Source organism: Macaca mulatta, chromosome 18 (assembly GCF_049350105.2).
Source record: "Macaca mulatta isolate MMU2019108-1 chromosome 18, T2T-MMU8v2.0, whole genome shotgun sequence".
Classification (NCBI taxonomy): domain Eukaryota; kingdom Metazoa; phylum Chordata; class Mammalia; order Primates; family Cercopithecidae; genus Macaca; species Macaca mulatta.
In genome coordinates this window covers 78992034-79007945 of record NC_133423.1, presented here as the reverse complement: position 1 = coordinate 79007945, position 15912 = coordinate 78992034, and the positions used below count along the sequence as shown (strand labels likewise).

At 42.5% G+C, this 15912-nt stretch overlaps 1 protein-coding gene across 21 annotated transcripts in view; it reads right to left on the bottom strand.

Moving 5' to 3' along the window:
* The window catches only part of PTPRM (protein tyrosine phosphatase receptor type M), an 829686-nt gene that overhangs the window by 456193 nt on the left and 357581 nt on the right, over positions 1–15912 (bottom strand). The window lies entirely within an intron of this gene.

Sequence of the window (15912 nt, the reverse complement as noted above, 5' to 3'; positions counted from 1 at the left end):
AATATTTCTCCAAATAGAAGTATCTCTCAAAAGAATGTTTATTCAAAAGCAATCTCAAGCTTGCACTTACTGACCCCTCACAACTACTCAAGGCTGTTCTGAGGGCGCTCAAGTATAAGAAAACCTCCTTCTTGGACTTACGCATGTGCTGAGAGGACTATGACTCACAGTCGCACTGTCTTCATGCCACAGATGGGCCCTATAAAATAAACAGCCTTGGACTAGGAGCCCTGCGTGACTCTAGTGAGTCATATGAACTCTCAGGAAAGAGCCTTTAAAAAATTTTAACTCATGTACTTAATCACATGAAAAGTCAGATTCAGCTTTAAGAGAAATAGTACATAGGGAGGAGAAACCAAGTGCTAAGCAGCAATCCTTTTAGCCTAGAATCTACACAGGAACAGCGAATCACACATCTTACTCAAATCTGCAGGCCATTTTGTATTAAACCATTCACATGTGCATGGATTCAGGAATTCATTCAACCAATATTCAGCGACAATCTTTTGTGGAGCACACACTATATCATATAACAGAACATAAAATTAAAAGAACCATTATTGACCTAATTGAGTCTATTGTCTGGCTAGAAAAAAAACAGACAAGGCAATAATTACAATACAGAGCAACGAACTGCCTCCCATAGCACAGAGGAGGAGACCTGACTGGATGTCTTAGTCTGTTTTCTGTTGCTTATAACAGAGTATCTGAAACTAAAATTTATAAAGAAATGTATTTCTTTCAGTAATTGACGCTAAGAAGCCCAAGTCAAATGGTCTCATCTGGTGAGGGCCTTCTCGCTGGTGGGCAGTGGCGTGATTTCCGCTCACTGCAAGCTCCACCTCCTGGGTTCATGCCATTCTCCTGCCTCAAAATCCTGAGTGGCTGGGACTACAGGCGCCCGCCACCACACCCGGCTAAATTTTTTTTTTTTTTTTGTATTTTTAGTAGAGACGGGGTTTCACCATGTTAGCCAGGTTGGTCTCCATCTCCTGACCTCATGATCTGCCTGCCTTGGCCTCCCAAAGTGCCGGGATTACAGGCGTGAGCCACCACGCCCAGCCAAAACTCTGCAGATTCTTGAGGCAGCACAGGGCATCACATGGTGAGGCGGCTGAGTGTGCTAGTTCAAGTCTCTCCTTCTCTTCTCATAAAGCCACTGGTCCCTCTCCCGTGATAACCCATCAATCCACTAATCCATACATGGATTGATCCATTCATGAGGGCTCTTCTATGATGATCCAATCACCTCTTAAAGGCCCCACCTCTTGCTCATGACACTGGAGAGTCAATACTGATTTAATACTGGAGATTAACATTTCAACATGAGTTTTGGAGGGGACAAATATTCAAACTATAGTCCTGGAGATGGTGTCAGTGCAAGCTTTCTAGGAAGCACTGCTTGAGCCCAGGCTTGGGTATGCACAGAAGTTTCTTAGGCAGGGAATAAAGAGGAAAAGTCTAGTGAATAAGAGAAGCTCTCCAGAGTCAGGAGCCAAGAGAGAGCACAGAACTGTAGGGGAAATATAGGGTAACTATGGGGAACTATATGAGAACTATAAAAGAACTACAGGGAAAGTATAGGAGAACTCTAGGGGAACTCTAAGGGAAGTATAACTTATCCCATATGGCAAGGACAGAAGTGTTTCTTGGAATGGCAGATAAAAAGGCTGGAAGGAAAAGCACAATACAGACTCCAACAAGAAATACAACATGTTGAGGATTTCGTATATTCTGATGCTGGGAATGGAAGGACCTTAGGCAAAGAGGTAACACAAACACCTCTGTGTGTACAGTAATGGACTGGAGGAGATAGGGCGTGACCCCAACTGATGTCAAGGGAAAATGGGTAAATTGTTTTCAGAAATCATAGTAACAAATGACACAAAGAGAGAAGACAGAGAGGAAGGGAAGGAACCTAAAGATATCCAGAAAATGAAATCAACACAACGTGTACTCCCCTGCAGTAACAACTTTCTCCTCTAGCAGATCATAAGGTCCAGCGTCGTATCTTATTCATTTTGTGTACCCAAGTGCACAATAAACAGAACTCAGGAAATACTGGCTGACTTTGTGTCCTTTGTAGGGACATGGATGCAGCTGGAAACCATCATTCTTAGCAAACTATCACAAGAACAGAAAACCAAACACCGCATGTTCTCACTCATAGGTGGGAACTGAACAATGAGATCACTTGGACTCAGGAAGGGGAACATCACACACCGGGGTCTATCATGGGGAGGGGGGAGGGGGGAGGGATTGCATTGGGAGTTATACCTGATGTAAATGACGAGTTGATGGGTGCTGACGAGTTGATGGGTGCAGCACAGCAACATGGCACAAGTATACATATGTAACAAACCTGCACGTTATGCACATGTACCCTAGAACTTAAAGTATAATAACAAAAAATTAAAAAATTAAAAAAAAAAAAAAAAAAGAATCACAGCCTCAGTGGCAAAAAAACATTCCAGGGGTAGAAGAGAAAAATGAGGTTCTTTAAATTAACAGACTTAAACCCCAAACCCTAGACAAAGAATCCATATTTACAATGGAGACTAACAGGGAATATAAAAGAATGTTTTAGAGGTTCTGTGTGTCATCAGCCAGCAACACTGCCCCAACTCATCATGACTGTGGTAGGCAGAAAAAGGGCCTCCAAAGATGTCTACATCTCAGTCCCCAGAATCTGGGACTATGTTACCTTACACGGCAAAAAGGAGTTTGCAGATATGATTAAAATAAGGATCTAGAAACAGGAAGATAGGCTGGATTACCTAGGTTGGCTACATGTAATCACAAGGCTCTATTTATGAGGAAGGCAGAAGGGTCAATGCAAAGGAAAGATAACAGAAGCAGAGGTTGTGCCGATGGACTTTGAAGTGTGAGGAGTGTGTCACAAGACCAAATATGAGGGAGGTCTCTAGAAGCTGGAAAAGGCAAGGACCAGATTCTTCCCAGAGCTTTTGGGAGGAACCAACCCGGCCATCAACTTATTTTAGGGCTTCTGACATGCAAGACAGTAAGATGATGAAGCCACGAGGTTTGAGTTAATTTCTTACAGCAGCAATAGGATGCCAATACGGTGATCATCTGAGAAACTAGAAGCCCTGTGGCTTTCTGAAGGTGTCCAGGGGTTGTGCATCTTGATTTGTCAGAGGTGCATAAGCAAGTCTTTAAGATCATGTTGGGTCACTGAAGTAGAGTACTCCAGTTTGGAATCATGAGCTAGAATAGCAGCCTGAAGACAGTAACCATGGAGGCACCCCATAGGATGAATGAAATGAGTGAAGGCCAGACCAGGAAGGCATGAAGAGACAGAAGAGCCACAGGGGCAGTGAGATAACAAAACAGAAGAAAGGAATGGGAAAACATGCAGTCTACACTGGAGAAGAGCAGGGGAATGACAGTGTGAAGATAGAAAATCAGAAGGAATGAGGAAAGCTGGGTGAGGCAATAGGAGAGGAAGCATGGGGAGGAAAGGACCAGGCAGGGCAAGGATGGGGAGAGACACAGAAACGAGGAGGCCAAATGACCCAACACACAGAAAGATGTGATCCACGAGGGAAAAAGATACGAGCCTTCAATGACGTTATTAGTTTCCTTTGAAATCCTGACACGTACACATTCACAGACCCCTCCTTGGTTCTTAAAGCAAAAAATGTGTCAGATGCAACAGCAACATCAGGTTCTCTATCAGCCCCATTCTGAGAAGACATGCGTAATGGCAGCAAATGCACTGTGGGGCTAATGGAGAAGAAATGAGGGGATGTCCTCAAAGTAATGCATGGGGAGGAGAAGGGAGGAGAGAGACCTCACCCTCCACTTTGTTAGCGTTGATGCAGTGCAGGAAATGCTACCCCAAAATAGGGCACCTTGGCATACTGAGTATTTTAAGCTGAAAGAAGCTGAGAAAACCACGGCATCAGAAAGGTCATGCTGACCATCTTCCCCCCGCGCTAGCAACAAAGCAGGACACAGACAATGAAATTCCACTTGCCCCTTTCTGCCCTGAGATGGGCTAGGAAACTCAGAGAGGTCACTCTCTGACTTCCTCCCTCCGTCCTCCCCTAATGGCCTTCATGTGGCAGGTATCCTGCCCTGTATCTGGAGGGCAGGAATGTCACACAGGCCACAGAGATTCTGAACAAACAGGCCTTGTTCAGTGCACCCTGTTTATTACCATCAGATCCTGCCCTGTTGTCCCTCAATCACACTTCCACGCAACTGTTCGTAAAAACACAGTTTTCTCAGAGTCTTCTGGTCTTCATTTTCTGAAGGCTCCTGTGTCATGTAAAACTTGTATTAAATAATTTTCTCTTTTTTTTAGACGGAGTCTTGCTCTGTCACCCAGGCTGGAACGCAGCAGCTCGATCTTGGTTCACTGCAACCTCCGCCTCCCGGGTTCAAGCAATTTTCCTGCCTCAGCCTCCTGATTAGCTGGGACTACAGGCACCTGCCACCACAACCTAATTTTTGTATTTTTTAGTAGAGATGGGGTTTCACCATATTGGCCAGTCTGGTCTTGAAATCCTGACCTTTTAATCGCCCGCCTTGGCCTTCCAAAGTGCTGGGACTACAGGTGTGAAACACTGCACCCAGCCGTATTAAATAATTTTTTATGTGTTTATCTTGTTAATCTGTCTTTTGTTATATGGATTTCAGCCATAAACCTTGAGATGGGTGAGGAAAAGGTATTACTTTCCTTCTTCCAGTGTCGAACCATATTGCTTGGAGCATGAGGAAATGAGGATGCACAGTGTTCAGAGTCACTGGCAAAGCACCAGGCAATGTCTCCTATGATAGCTCAGTGGACACGAGGAGAACAAGATGGGACAACTGCCAGGAAGATCAGGTGGACTAGAAACGTGCAAGTGACCAGAGTCACAGCTGCTTGTCGGCACCAACGCTGACGTCTGTTTCCGGTGCCTTGACACAAGGCTATTTCCTCATCCCTGACTTCTCCCAACATGTGTATTCCTGCCTTTGATAGTCATAGATGTGCTTCTCAAATGTACAGGTGACAATAAATAAGCACATAAATTAACAAAAAGGGATGGAAAAAGATATCTACAAAGGCAAACAATAAATTAAAACAAGATAAACATCAATAAAAATAAATGTGCATCTGATGCTTCCCTGTAAAACCAGACTTTGTTAAGTGGATAGAGTTCTGATTTAGCATCATCTTCATCATTAAAAGATACATAACAATTGTGGAGCAGGTTTTTGTCTAAAATCCTAATTCAATTTTCAGTTGTGTTAATGAAGTATCTGGAGAGATGGTCCCTCCCGTCCCTGTCCCAGCACACAGCATTCCATTCAGTGTCTCAGGCTTTTGGCAGAGCATATGAGAAGCAGACTTGTTCAGAGGACTGTGGACTAGACAGTGAAGAAATCCTCTGGTCCACAGTTAGGGAACTGAAGAAGGGGAGGAGCCGGAGACCAGGCTAGCCAATAATACGGCTGGCTAAGAATGAGGGGGAGAGGACAACCATCTTCCAGCATGGAAAGGACAAGCACATAAAACAGGAATGAGATGTGAATGTCTGGGCCACAGGGAGCTAGTACAAGTCACCAGTACTTACTTATCTGAAATCCTTGGAGTAAAATGTGGTTCAGAATTCAGATTTTTAATTTTATTTTATAAAGGCATCTGTACTGCATATTCTTTGACACCCCAAGGAGAGTCTGAGACAGCATTCCATAATTCCTAGGTTTTGATATTTCTGCATCAAAACCTAGGAATATTGACTTTAAGGAGGAAAAACCAGAGACCCTAAATAGCTTCACATCCATTTAGGTCAGGTTTGGTCACCAAATGAATTACAAAAATGGGCAGGTTTTGCTACTAAATTAGATATGGAAACTTTCTGATTATAGATTTTGGAGTACAGGCTAAGGTACTAAGAATGACCACCGAGAAGGCACACACCCAGTCCTCCCATCCTCAGGCACTCCCAGTCCCACTGTGTCATGGCCGCACTGTGCCGGCTGACTCAGTCCCACCATGTGGGCTCCTGACTGTTCTTTCCAGCCCAGGCTTCCTCCTTCCTTGAGACCTCTTCCTCCTCCTAGGATGCTTCCCTCCCACCCACCCCCAGAGCCAACTCCATCTCCTTCCAGGGACTGCTCAAATACATCTTCACTGAAGCTAACCTGATGCCTAAATTCCAAACTGAAACATGCTCCTACTTGGCACCACCTAGCTATTCCTTTACGAGTGCCACTGACCTCTTCCTAACATGCTGCATAATTCTCTTACTTATCATAGTTGCTGTCTATCTCCCCTACTAGAATACAAGTCCCATGAAGGCAGGGATCCTTGCCAGGTTCTTATTGCTCTAACTGTAACATATCAACCATGCCTCGTACATCCTGGGGAGGACTGGTGGTGATATTAAAAGTGATTCGGGCATTGAACGAGTGACTAAATCAATTGATTTTAGATGTCTTTTGGTCCCCAGATTCCATTCCCTAGACTGGAATTAAACTGGGAAGTGTGGGGAGTGATGGCCGGCTCCGATCTCTTTGCTGCAAGACAGGTCCAGAAAGGCATGAGAGTTTTTGCCACTCCTGTCCTTCCCCCATGACAGTGACACCTGGAGAGGTCAATGTGTTCAGAACCTCAGGTACCACTGAGCATCTAGAAACCCACCGGGAACTTTTTGTTATTCTAGCAAAACAAAATGATGAAAATATACATCAGGTAGAGACAGCAAAATTGTCAGCCAGATTTTGCCCAATTCTCAGAAGAAAGAGGCAGCCCTGCCAAGCACTGGCGCTCTACATTCTTAAAAACATGACAGAAGGACCATAAAAAATGAGGAAGGATGGGCATCGGACTGTTCTTCACCATATGAGAGTTCACTAGGAGAGACAGCCTAGGACACAATTGTTGGGAACAAAAACCTCAGACTCCATGCAAAGCACAGCGACCGAATGTCCTGGGTTGTTAAAGAAACCACTGACCCATCTTTTGTCCACTTAGTGAAATAACCATAATGATGATGCCTGAGAGGAGATATCTGACTGGGTTAAATACAGCTCTTTATAAAAGCAAGAGTATCTTCAAATGTGCGTGTATTTCAATTTGAGCAGGCTAGAAAAAAGTACTGATAGTTATTTAAATTGGACTTACCACCTTCTTTATGCAATGGACTAACTCCAGGACTTCTAAATGAGCAGTAATTTACCAGCAAAAAGATACATGTTAAGTCTTTCAGAAATAGTTTTGCAATAATCAGAGCAATGATTGAAAGAAATTGAGGTCTGGGAAGTTAGCAGCACTTGCAGCAAATTAATCAATCTCTGGCATTTTGGAGCTGCTCTGAGTGCACAGGCATCAAGGGGCTCCGAGCCAGTCCCCCTTCCTCAGACATAAGGTGGGGATTAAGCGGCACTTTCATTTCTTCAATAGTGAAAATAGTCTGTATTATCCAATTTTCAAATATGCCCATTTGTAAGATATTAAGATATCACCAATAACATCAGCAGGGCTTGGAGTAATTGTATGAAATATCTTACGCAAGCTAAATCCTGTATTAATTGAACATCTCAAAGAAGAATCTACCCTTTATACAGCCCATATGTTTTATTTTAATAATTAACGTAGTGTTGACCTTTGATTTCTAGACCACAACCAAGTTAACCCAAATATTTATCAATCTGGAGTACTGTACTAAAACTAAAAAATTCTTACTTGTATCATCACATACTAGCAATATATATTGACAAGTACACTTTACATTGGCTAATGAATATACAGATAGCCAAAATAATATACAGATATCCAAAGTTATATCCTATTATTATTGGTATATTCAAGAAGAATTTGAATAGGGAAATTTAGAGCTTCATTCTATTATTTAAGACACAGTTCATTTCATGATATATCCATAATAGCTGAATAACATTATTTAATAAACCTGTATTTAAATGTTATCTAGAAGTTAATCCAAATAATATAGAATATACATAATAAATGCAGTAACTAGAAATACCAGCAAAATTAGAAGTTCTTTACTCTTAAAATCAAATATCCAACTGTTAACTGGGTTAACTTGACCAAATCAAACTAAGGAGCTCAACACTGAAAAATTTTTTTTACATATTTAAAGGTTCAAACCTTTGCAAAACTAGGTCTCAAGCCAGTTCACTTTTAAACTGTAATTACAGCACTCTAGTATGGGCAGAGTGGCAGTGCCTGCGCTACCTATCAAACATGATCTAAAAGATCAGGCTAGTCATTAACATGCCTGGTTAATAACGTCACTTTTCCTTAGTCAATATGCCTTAAAATATACAACTCTTCTGAAAACATAGTTGAAAAAGGATAAAGATGTAAGATAAAGGAGGTTAAAATCCCTACAGTTTTGAATTTGCATAGGAATTGTCAGTGTGCACTCAGGGCACAGTTTGTCTTTAAATGTGTGTATGTGTGCATACCTAGGTATCCTAGCTCTCTCCAATGAGAAGATCCAAAAACAATAAATAAAATAAATAAAGTAGTAATGAGCACCTCCATGCTAAGACCGTAACTTCTAATGGCCATTTCCCACAGAAAAAGAACCAGGATTCCCTGGAAAAATGGCCAATTCTAGGTCTAAAGTAGAAAATGGAAAATATACACCTAGAATATGTCATCACACCAGAAAGCAAAGAAGCTCCCTGAGATGGACCAGGACAGGAGTCACCCATGCAGAGTAAGCCCCACTGGAAGGCTGGGGAAGACATCAGCAGCAATAAAAATATTAAGTACAATGGACTGAAACCCATCAAATGTGTTCACACATACAAGCTGATGACAAAGATGCTGATGACAACAACAACAATAATTATAACTACCTTGGTCACTTTTAGGTGATGATAGTGAGTGACTGATAGACCCAGACCATTCTGCAACTCCTAATGAATTAATCAACCAAGGCAATGATCATCAATGGCTGATAATGTTATGGGATCCTTGGGGTGTTACTTTGCCACCCGGAAACCTCTGTGGCCAGTGGTACCTTTACCTGAGTTTTGCTTGGGCCCAGTGGGCCCACTTGGCCTGGAAGGCTGCACTCGGCTGACACTACCAGCCTGGATTCCATGCCTGCCAAGGGCAAGTGGAGAGATGAGGGGTGTGTAAGTGAGCAAGCATGGGATCTGGCCACTGCACACAGTTAGGCACACCAGCTGTGGCGGAATGGGCAGCTCCAGGTGTCGGCATGGGCACCAGCTCCCTGCAAGCAGCTTCCAAGGCTGGCAATGGGGAACGTGGTGGCACCCAGAAGCTTGAGACACCAGGAACTGCAGAGCCACAAAGAGGGTGCCACAGCCCTGGCCCAGGGAGCTTCTAGGTCTGGGCTCCCTGAAGGGCTACAGGTCTTCTCTCCTTCTCTCTTTCTTATCACCCACAATGTGGCGAGCAAGGAGTGTGTTTCAGCCCTGCTTGTGTTAGAGCCCTTGCAGCCCCGCCATTTGGTAGGTCCCGAGTTCTTGTCCTGTGTCCCGGAAGAATGAGGTATGCAGAGAAGTGGAGGGTGAGTAAGGTGAACAGGAGCTTTACTGAATGACAGAATAGCTCAAAGGAAACCCACAGGGGTCAGCTCCACTCCACAGTGAGGGTGTCCCAACAAGTGTTTAGCTCTCAGAAGAGAGCAGACCCTTGAGTGGGTAGCTCCTCTGTGCAGGCAGGTCATCAGTCAAGTGCTCAGCTCTCAGTGGAGAGGAGACCCTGGAGTGGGTAGCTCCTCTCCCCAGGCAGGTTGGCTTGAGTGCTCAAGTCTGGCTGGGTCCATGGATTTTATGGGCTTCAAAGTGGAGGAAGTGTGTGTTGATCGGTTCATGGGTGGCCATGGATGGGCACACAAAAAAAAAACCACCATAATTTTCCACTCCTGGACTGCAGGACTGACAGCCTGGCTCCCAGCCTTCAGGCCTTCCCTGGCTTGAAGGTGGGACTTCACTGGGAAACTCCTCCATCTGCCCTGGAGCCTGTCTGCCTCCTGCTGTTCATGGCACCCAGGCTGTTTATACCGAGGGGCACCTGCAGGTCAGTGCCAAACTGCCCTCAACAACCCCTCAGCCTTCCTCCCATGCTTGTCAGTGCCTAGTCAGGAAGGGGCTGAGGCGGCAGGAGGCTGGCATGTGAGTGCTGCCCTGGGCGCACACACACCCGGCTGGGTTGCGACAGCACCTGTGTTTGGCTTCAACTTTGCTCCAAGACTGGAGCAGGCACTGGGAGCAGGGAGAGGCCAGGCAGTGGGAGCAGGCACTGCCAAGCCTGCAGGGGCAGGGGTGTCTTCCTGGGTCCCTGAGAGTGCAAAGATGCCCAGTCCACAGCCATGGCTGGGTGGCTGCAGCTGCGCCTGGGAGGGCAGGGCTCCTGCCTGCTCCCAGCCTCTAAGAGCACAGGGATGCCAGATCTGCAGCCATGGCTGGAAAGCTGCAACTGCACTCAGGGAGCATGAGGTTCCCGCCCTGCCAACTCAACAGCAGGTGGGGCTTCTACCTGTTCCCAGTTCCCGCTGGCCCCATGGAGCAGGCAGCACCAACCATGGCCATCTCTGCCTTCCTTTCTCATGCAATACCCTCGGATACTTGGAAGCAAGAAGAGCAAGTGAACCTTCTGCTGAATATGAGAAAAGATGAAAGAAGGCTTTCCCAGAACGTATGGTTTGTAGGCCCAAAGGAAGCAGACCTTAAGATTAGTGGAGATGCCTTTCCTTCTCTTCTGCCCTCCAGACTGACACCACTTGACCAGTAGTTTTAAAAGTCCAATTTCAGACACCAGGTGTAATTTAGGGTGGAGGGTGGGAGGCGGGTGAGGGTTGAAAAACTACCTATCAGGTACTATGCTCGCCACCTGGGTGACAAAACCACTTGTACACCAAACCCCAGCAATACGAAATCTACCCATGTAACAAACCTGAGTATGTACCCTCTGACCTAAAATAAAAGCCGGAAAGAAAAAAATAAAAAGTCCAATTTCAAGTCGAGGCCAGGAGACCTCAAGGTTGCTATGGAGGAAGGGGCTCTCTACTGCCCCACCTGTTCCTGCCACATCCTATAGCACCTGCTGCTTACATCTCTCTTTGGCTGAGTTAGATAATATCACAAAGGAAAATTATTAATATTTCTTCTAGAGTATCCCTAGACACGACTGTTTCATCAATAGAAAAGAAATCTTTATTTTTAAATAAAGGTAATCCAAAATCATACTAAGTTAAAACATACAGTATACACCTAAAGGTTTTCAGTAGCTTCAGTCTGATTGTTCAGTATGATATTACATAAATATATTTAACTGACTAAAACAATAATGGATGTGATTTTAACTACATAAAATTTCTGAAAGCAAATGGTCCCCATAGCAACTAAAGACAGTCCTCCTTTATGCATTTCTAGTATTTTCTGGGATGCTAACTGATGTTAAATTTATGCTTTAATATATATGGCATAAAATACCCAAGTTAAGCTTGTGAAGGGAACCATAATTTTACTTCTTTTCATATCATTTTGTGGCTTTTATACATAATAACAAAATTGTTCCGAAATAGTTGCTTTTTTTCCTTATAATCAACAAATGAAACTAAAAGCCACCTCGAAAGGTTGACCAAAAGCCTATATCCATAACACGAAAGCCAAGGCAACATTGCATACATACAAAAACAACTTTAATTGTAAATTCTGATCAATGCTATGGTTTAAATTACTACACGATACTTATGAATTCATGAGGAACTATCTACGTCTTTTTCTGCAGTACCAAAGATGCATTATGGTTACGTTACAACATAGATGGCCTGGTTCAAATTCGAGCACTGCGACGAGCAATGCCCCATTGGAAGAGTCGTTACAACTTTCTAAGCCGGCCAGGCGCGGTGGCTCAAGCCTGTAATCCCAGCACTTTGGGAGGCCGAGACGGGCGGATCATGAGGTCAGGATATGGAGAACATCCTGGCGAACACGGTGAAACCCCGTCTCTACTAAAAATACAAAAAAACTAGCCGGGTGAGGTGGCGGGCGCCTGTAATTCCAGCTACTCGGGAGGCTGAGGCAGAAGAATGGTGTAAACTCGGGAGGCGGAGCTTGCAGTGAGCCCAGATCCGGCCACTGCACTCCAGCGTGGGCGACAGAGCGAGACTTCGTCTCAAAACAAACAAACAAACAAACAAACAAAAAACAACTTTCTAAGCCTCAGCCACTTCTTCTATAAATGGACACATAATAAAATTCTTGTAGGGATCAATGACAAAAAATGCCTGAACATCACCTACCACAGTAACTAGCACACAGCAGTGCTCAGTAAATGTAGCTGCAATTACTTTATTTCAAACACCCCTGTTGAAGTCAGTAATATAAATACTATTCATACAATTTTTAATTTATTCATTCAGAAGTCAAATTCTATGGTAGATCAGTGAAACTGTTCCCATGAAAATCACTGTAGGTTATAAAAATATCAAGGTTTCCCTCTTTTCTCTCAGAAAAAGGTCTAAAATTATCTGAGCTAAAAAACAAAATGTGAGCAATTCATTAGACTGGAGAAACATAATTTTTTCATGACTGTGTAGCTCATACCCAGCTTGGTGGAATTATATGTCAAACTCTCAAAGCAAAAAGAAAAAATCAATTTCTAGGCCAACAGCTAAGAAACCGTTAATTCTAAGTAGTTTTTTTTTTTAATGAAAATTAAACTCCTCAAAGTAAGAGCTCAAATGGAATTACATTCTTTACAAAAAGTGGATGGGGTACATTTAATTCATCTATTACTATGACACAGGTATTGCCATTGTGCAAACTCAAATGGAATATCCTTATTACACGTATATTTATGTTCATGGAGATCATGGGAAAAATAAAGGTGTATGTCTATAATGTTTAATGTGGATGCTATGGCAAGAAAGTTTTTAAAGGAAGAATTAAGGAAGAAGTTATAATTATGACAGAATAAGAAAACCTAGGCAAAGGGCACAAGAAATGAAGGTTTAGGAAAGATGACATATTGACCATATTGGCTTCTAAAATTACTCCAACATATGCGTGTTTTTATTCATCAGTTTTTGCAACTTTGCATGATATTTGCTATATATCCTGAAGCAGCAGAGGCACCACTACGTTCTATGTATTGCTCCTCTCATCAAAGACCATCCTCTGAACAGGAACTGTAGGCCTAAAGCAATCATTCCAGAGAGAAACGACTTCCTCTGTGCTTGTTTTCCTGTTCTAACTACAAATCTACTTTTGATGCTCACCTGAAGGAGCTACACGATTTGTTTGGGTAGTCAGTAAGCCCCATGCATTAGTAGGTATTCACTGAGCATTTTGCTATGTGACAAGTAGTAGTCTGGGTCCTCAGTTGTAGCAGTGTTTTTAACAGCATAGCAGTCCTCCCTGTTCCATGGGAGATACATTTCAAGACCCCTAGTGGATGCCTGAAAACATGGATAGCTTCTGTCATGTCTTGCACACACAAACTTAATGCCTCCTTGTACCTCTTAACTAAGCACTTACCACGCACTGTGGCTGTAAACTTTTGCAGTCTGAGGTACAACAGCAAAACTAGAACGAATTTCTTTTTCCTTCTTCACAATTTCAGGTATAGAAAATTCCTTCTTACTGTAGATCTTAGCAAGCAGTGCATACAATTTTTTTTCTTTCCTTATTAAGTTGAGCACTTTCACCTTCTCACTTAAAGGAAGCACTTGATGCCTTCTCTTTGGCATATCCAGATTGCCATTATCACTACTCCTGTGCTTTGGGGCAATGGTTAAGTAAAGTAAGTGTGACTTGAACACAAGCACTGTGATCCTGAGACAGCCTATCTGATAACCAAGACACCACCTCAGTAACTAGTGGGTGGGTAGTGGGATTTGTTGGACAAAGGGATGATTCATGTCCTCAGTGGGACAGGGTGGGAAGAGGAACTTTTCATCGTGCTGCTCAGAATGCTGCACAATTTAAAACTTATGAATTGTTTATTTCTAGAATTTTCCATTTGACATTTTTGAATGACATTTTCATTGACTACAGGTAACAGAAACCATGGAACGTGAAAATCTCAGATAAGAGGGTACTACTGTACTTTAAAGTAACATCATCTGATTTCCTTTTCTATTGTATGAACTAATGCATATTATGGAATAATTTTAAAAGGCTATTCCGGTACATTACTTACAATAAATGCCAAGCTCTGCTAGCTAAACAGTAAAACTCTCAATTATATTGTGCTATGATGGATTTCAAAGTTCTAAATTCAACACAGGTAAATCACAGTAAATCTGAGACTATCAGGTTAAAAGGCTAATATCTGAGATGCAAGATCATTCAGTGAAGAAAAATGTCCAAGAGAAAAAATTCATGCATTTGTAAATAAACACAATACTTGTACGTAAGTATAAACATGTACATATATATACAGACATAAACATATTAGACATATAAAACTGACTTTCACTAATAAAATGGAGTTAACTATAATAAACATAAAAACCGGATGTACAACTGCACAAAAGTTTCCTACATTTTCTGGGCCTCTGTTTTCTCGTCAATAAAATTAGGAATTTAATTTAAAGATTGCTCCAAATTCAGGTTACATAATTGTGTAATTTTAAAAAGATATTTAAAAATGGTAGGGACTTCTAACAACTGTGAGAAAGTGGTTATTTTCCAGGTTTCCACTGCCAACTGCTATTCACTCAACATGCGCACCTCACATCCTAGCCTGATCAAAGATCCTGTTCATCCATTGTTGAAAAGACATCACGCCTCCCTCCCTGTCTTCCGCTCTTTGTCTGGGAGGCAGAACTTTTGTATTTCCCACCAACCCTGAATGTAACATGGTTGCTAAGAAGAGTAAGGAACGCAGGAACTTCCACAATGATTACAAGAAATAAATTAAAGAGCAGAAGTTACAAAAACACCAAAATGGGACCACAGGCAGGGAAGAGGAAGGCAGTGGCCCCCATGCCACAGATCTTGCAACTGCACATGCATGAGTCATCTATAGGTACATAAACACTAGCTAGCATTAGTTATCACCTTCATTTACTGGAAAGTATTATAAACAGGAAGTCCTGAGAGAAACAAGCAAATGTAGACAAATAATATTTGGAATACTGAAGAAAGAACAATAAAGGCTTTAATACAACCATACATGGCTTAAAGGTCAGTGACTACATAAAAAATATACAACCTCAGAAGTTGCCCATCAGCAAACAGAATTTATTTTTATTTATTTATTTATTTTTGAGACGGAGTGCAGCAGCACAATCTCGGCTCACTGCAACCTCCGCCTCCCAGGTTCAAGCAATTCTCCTGCCTCAGCCTTCTGAGCAGCTGGAACTACAGGCATGTGCCACCGCACCCAGCTAATTTTTGTGTTTTTAGTAGAGACAGGGTTTCACAATGTTGACCAGGATGATCTCTATCTCCTGACCTCGTGATCCACTCGCCCCACCCTCTCAAAGTGCTGGGATTACAGGCGTGAGCCACTGCAGCCAGCCACGACAGTATTTTTAAAAGTATAAAAGTGTACAGAAAGTATAAAAAGAAAATCCCAAATTCCATTTTCTCTTTTCAGTATTTTTTTTATATATATATATACACACACACACACAGAGTATATGTATACAGACTCTGAGATATTTTCAAAATGTGGGCTCAGAAAGTGATCAGAAAGTTGACAGAAAAAATTACGGTAATATTTTGGGTGCTTGAATGATTTCCACAAATACATTTAATTTTAGTATCTCACACTGTTGCAGTCCGTGTTTATATGAATAGATTGCCATATCCGATAGCATATCACAAGTATCTTCAAGAACTGCAGTGCATATAGGTTTTTCAATACAATAAAAGAGTTCTACAGATGTTGTGTTCCTACCGTCTGGAAAATTTTTTAAAGTATTTTACAGCTGTAAT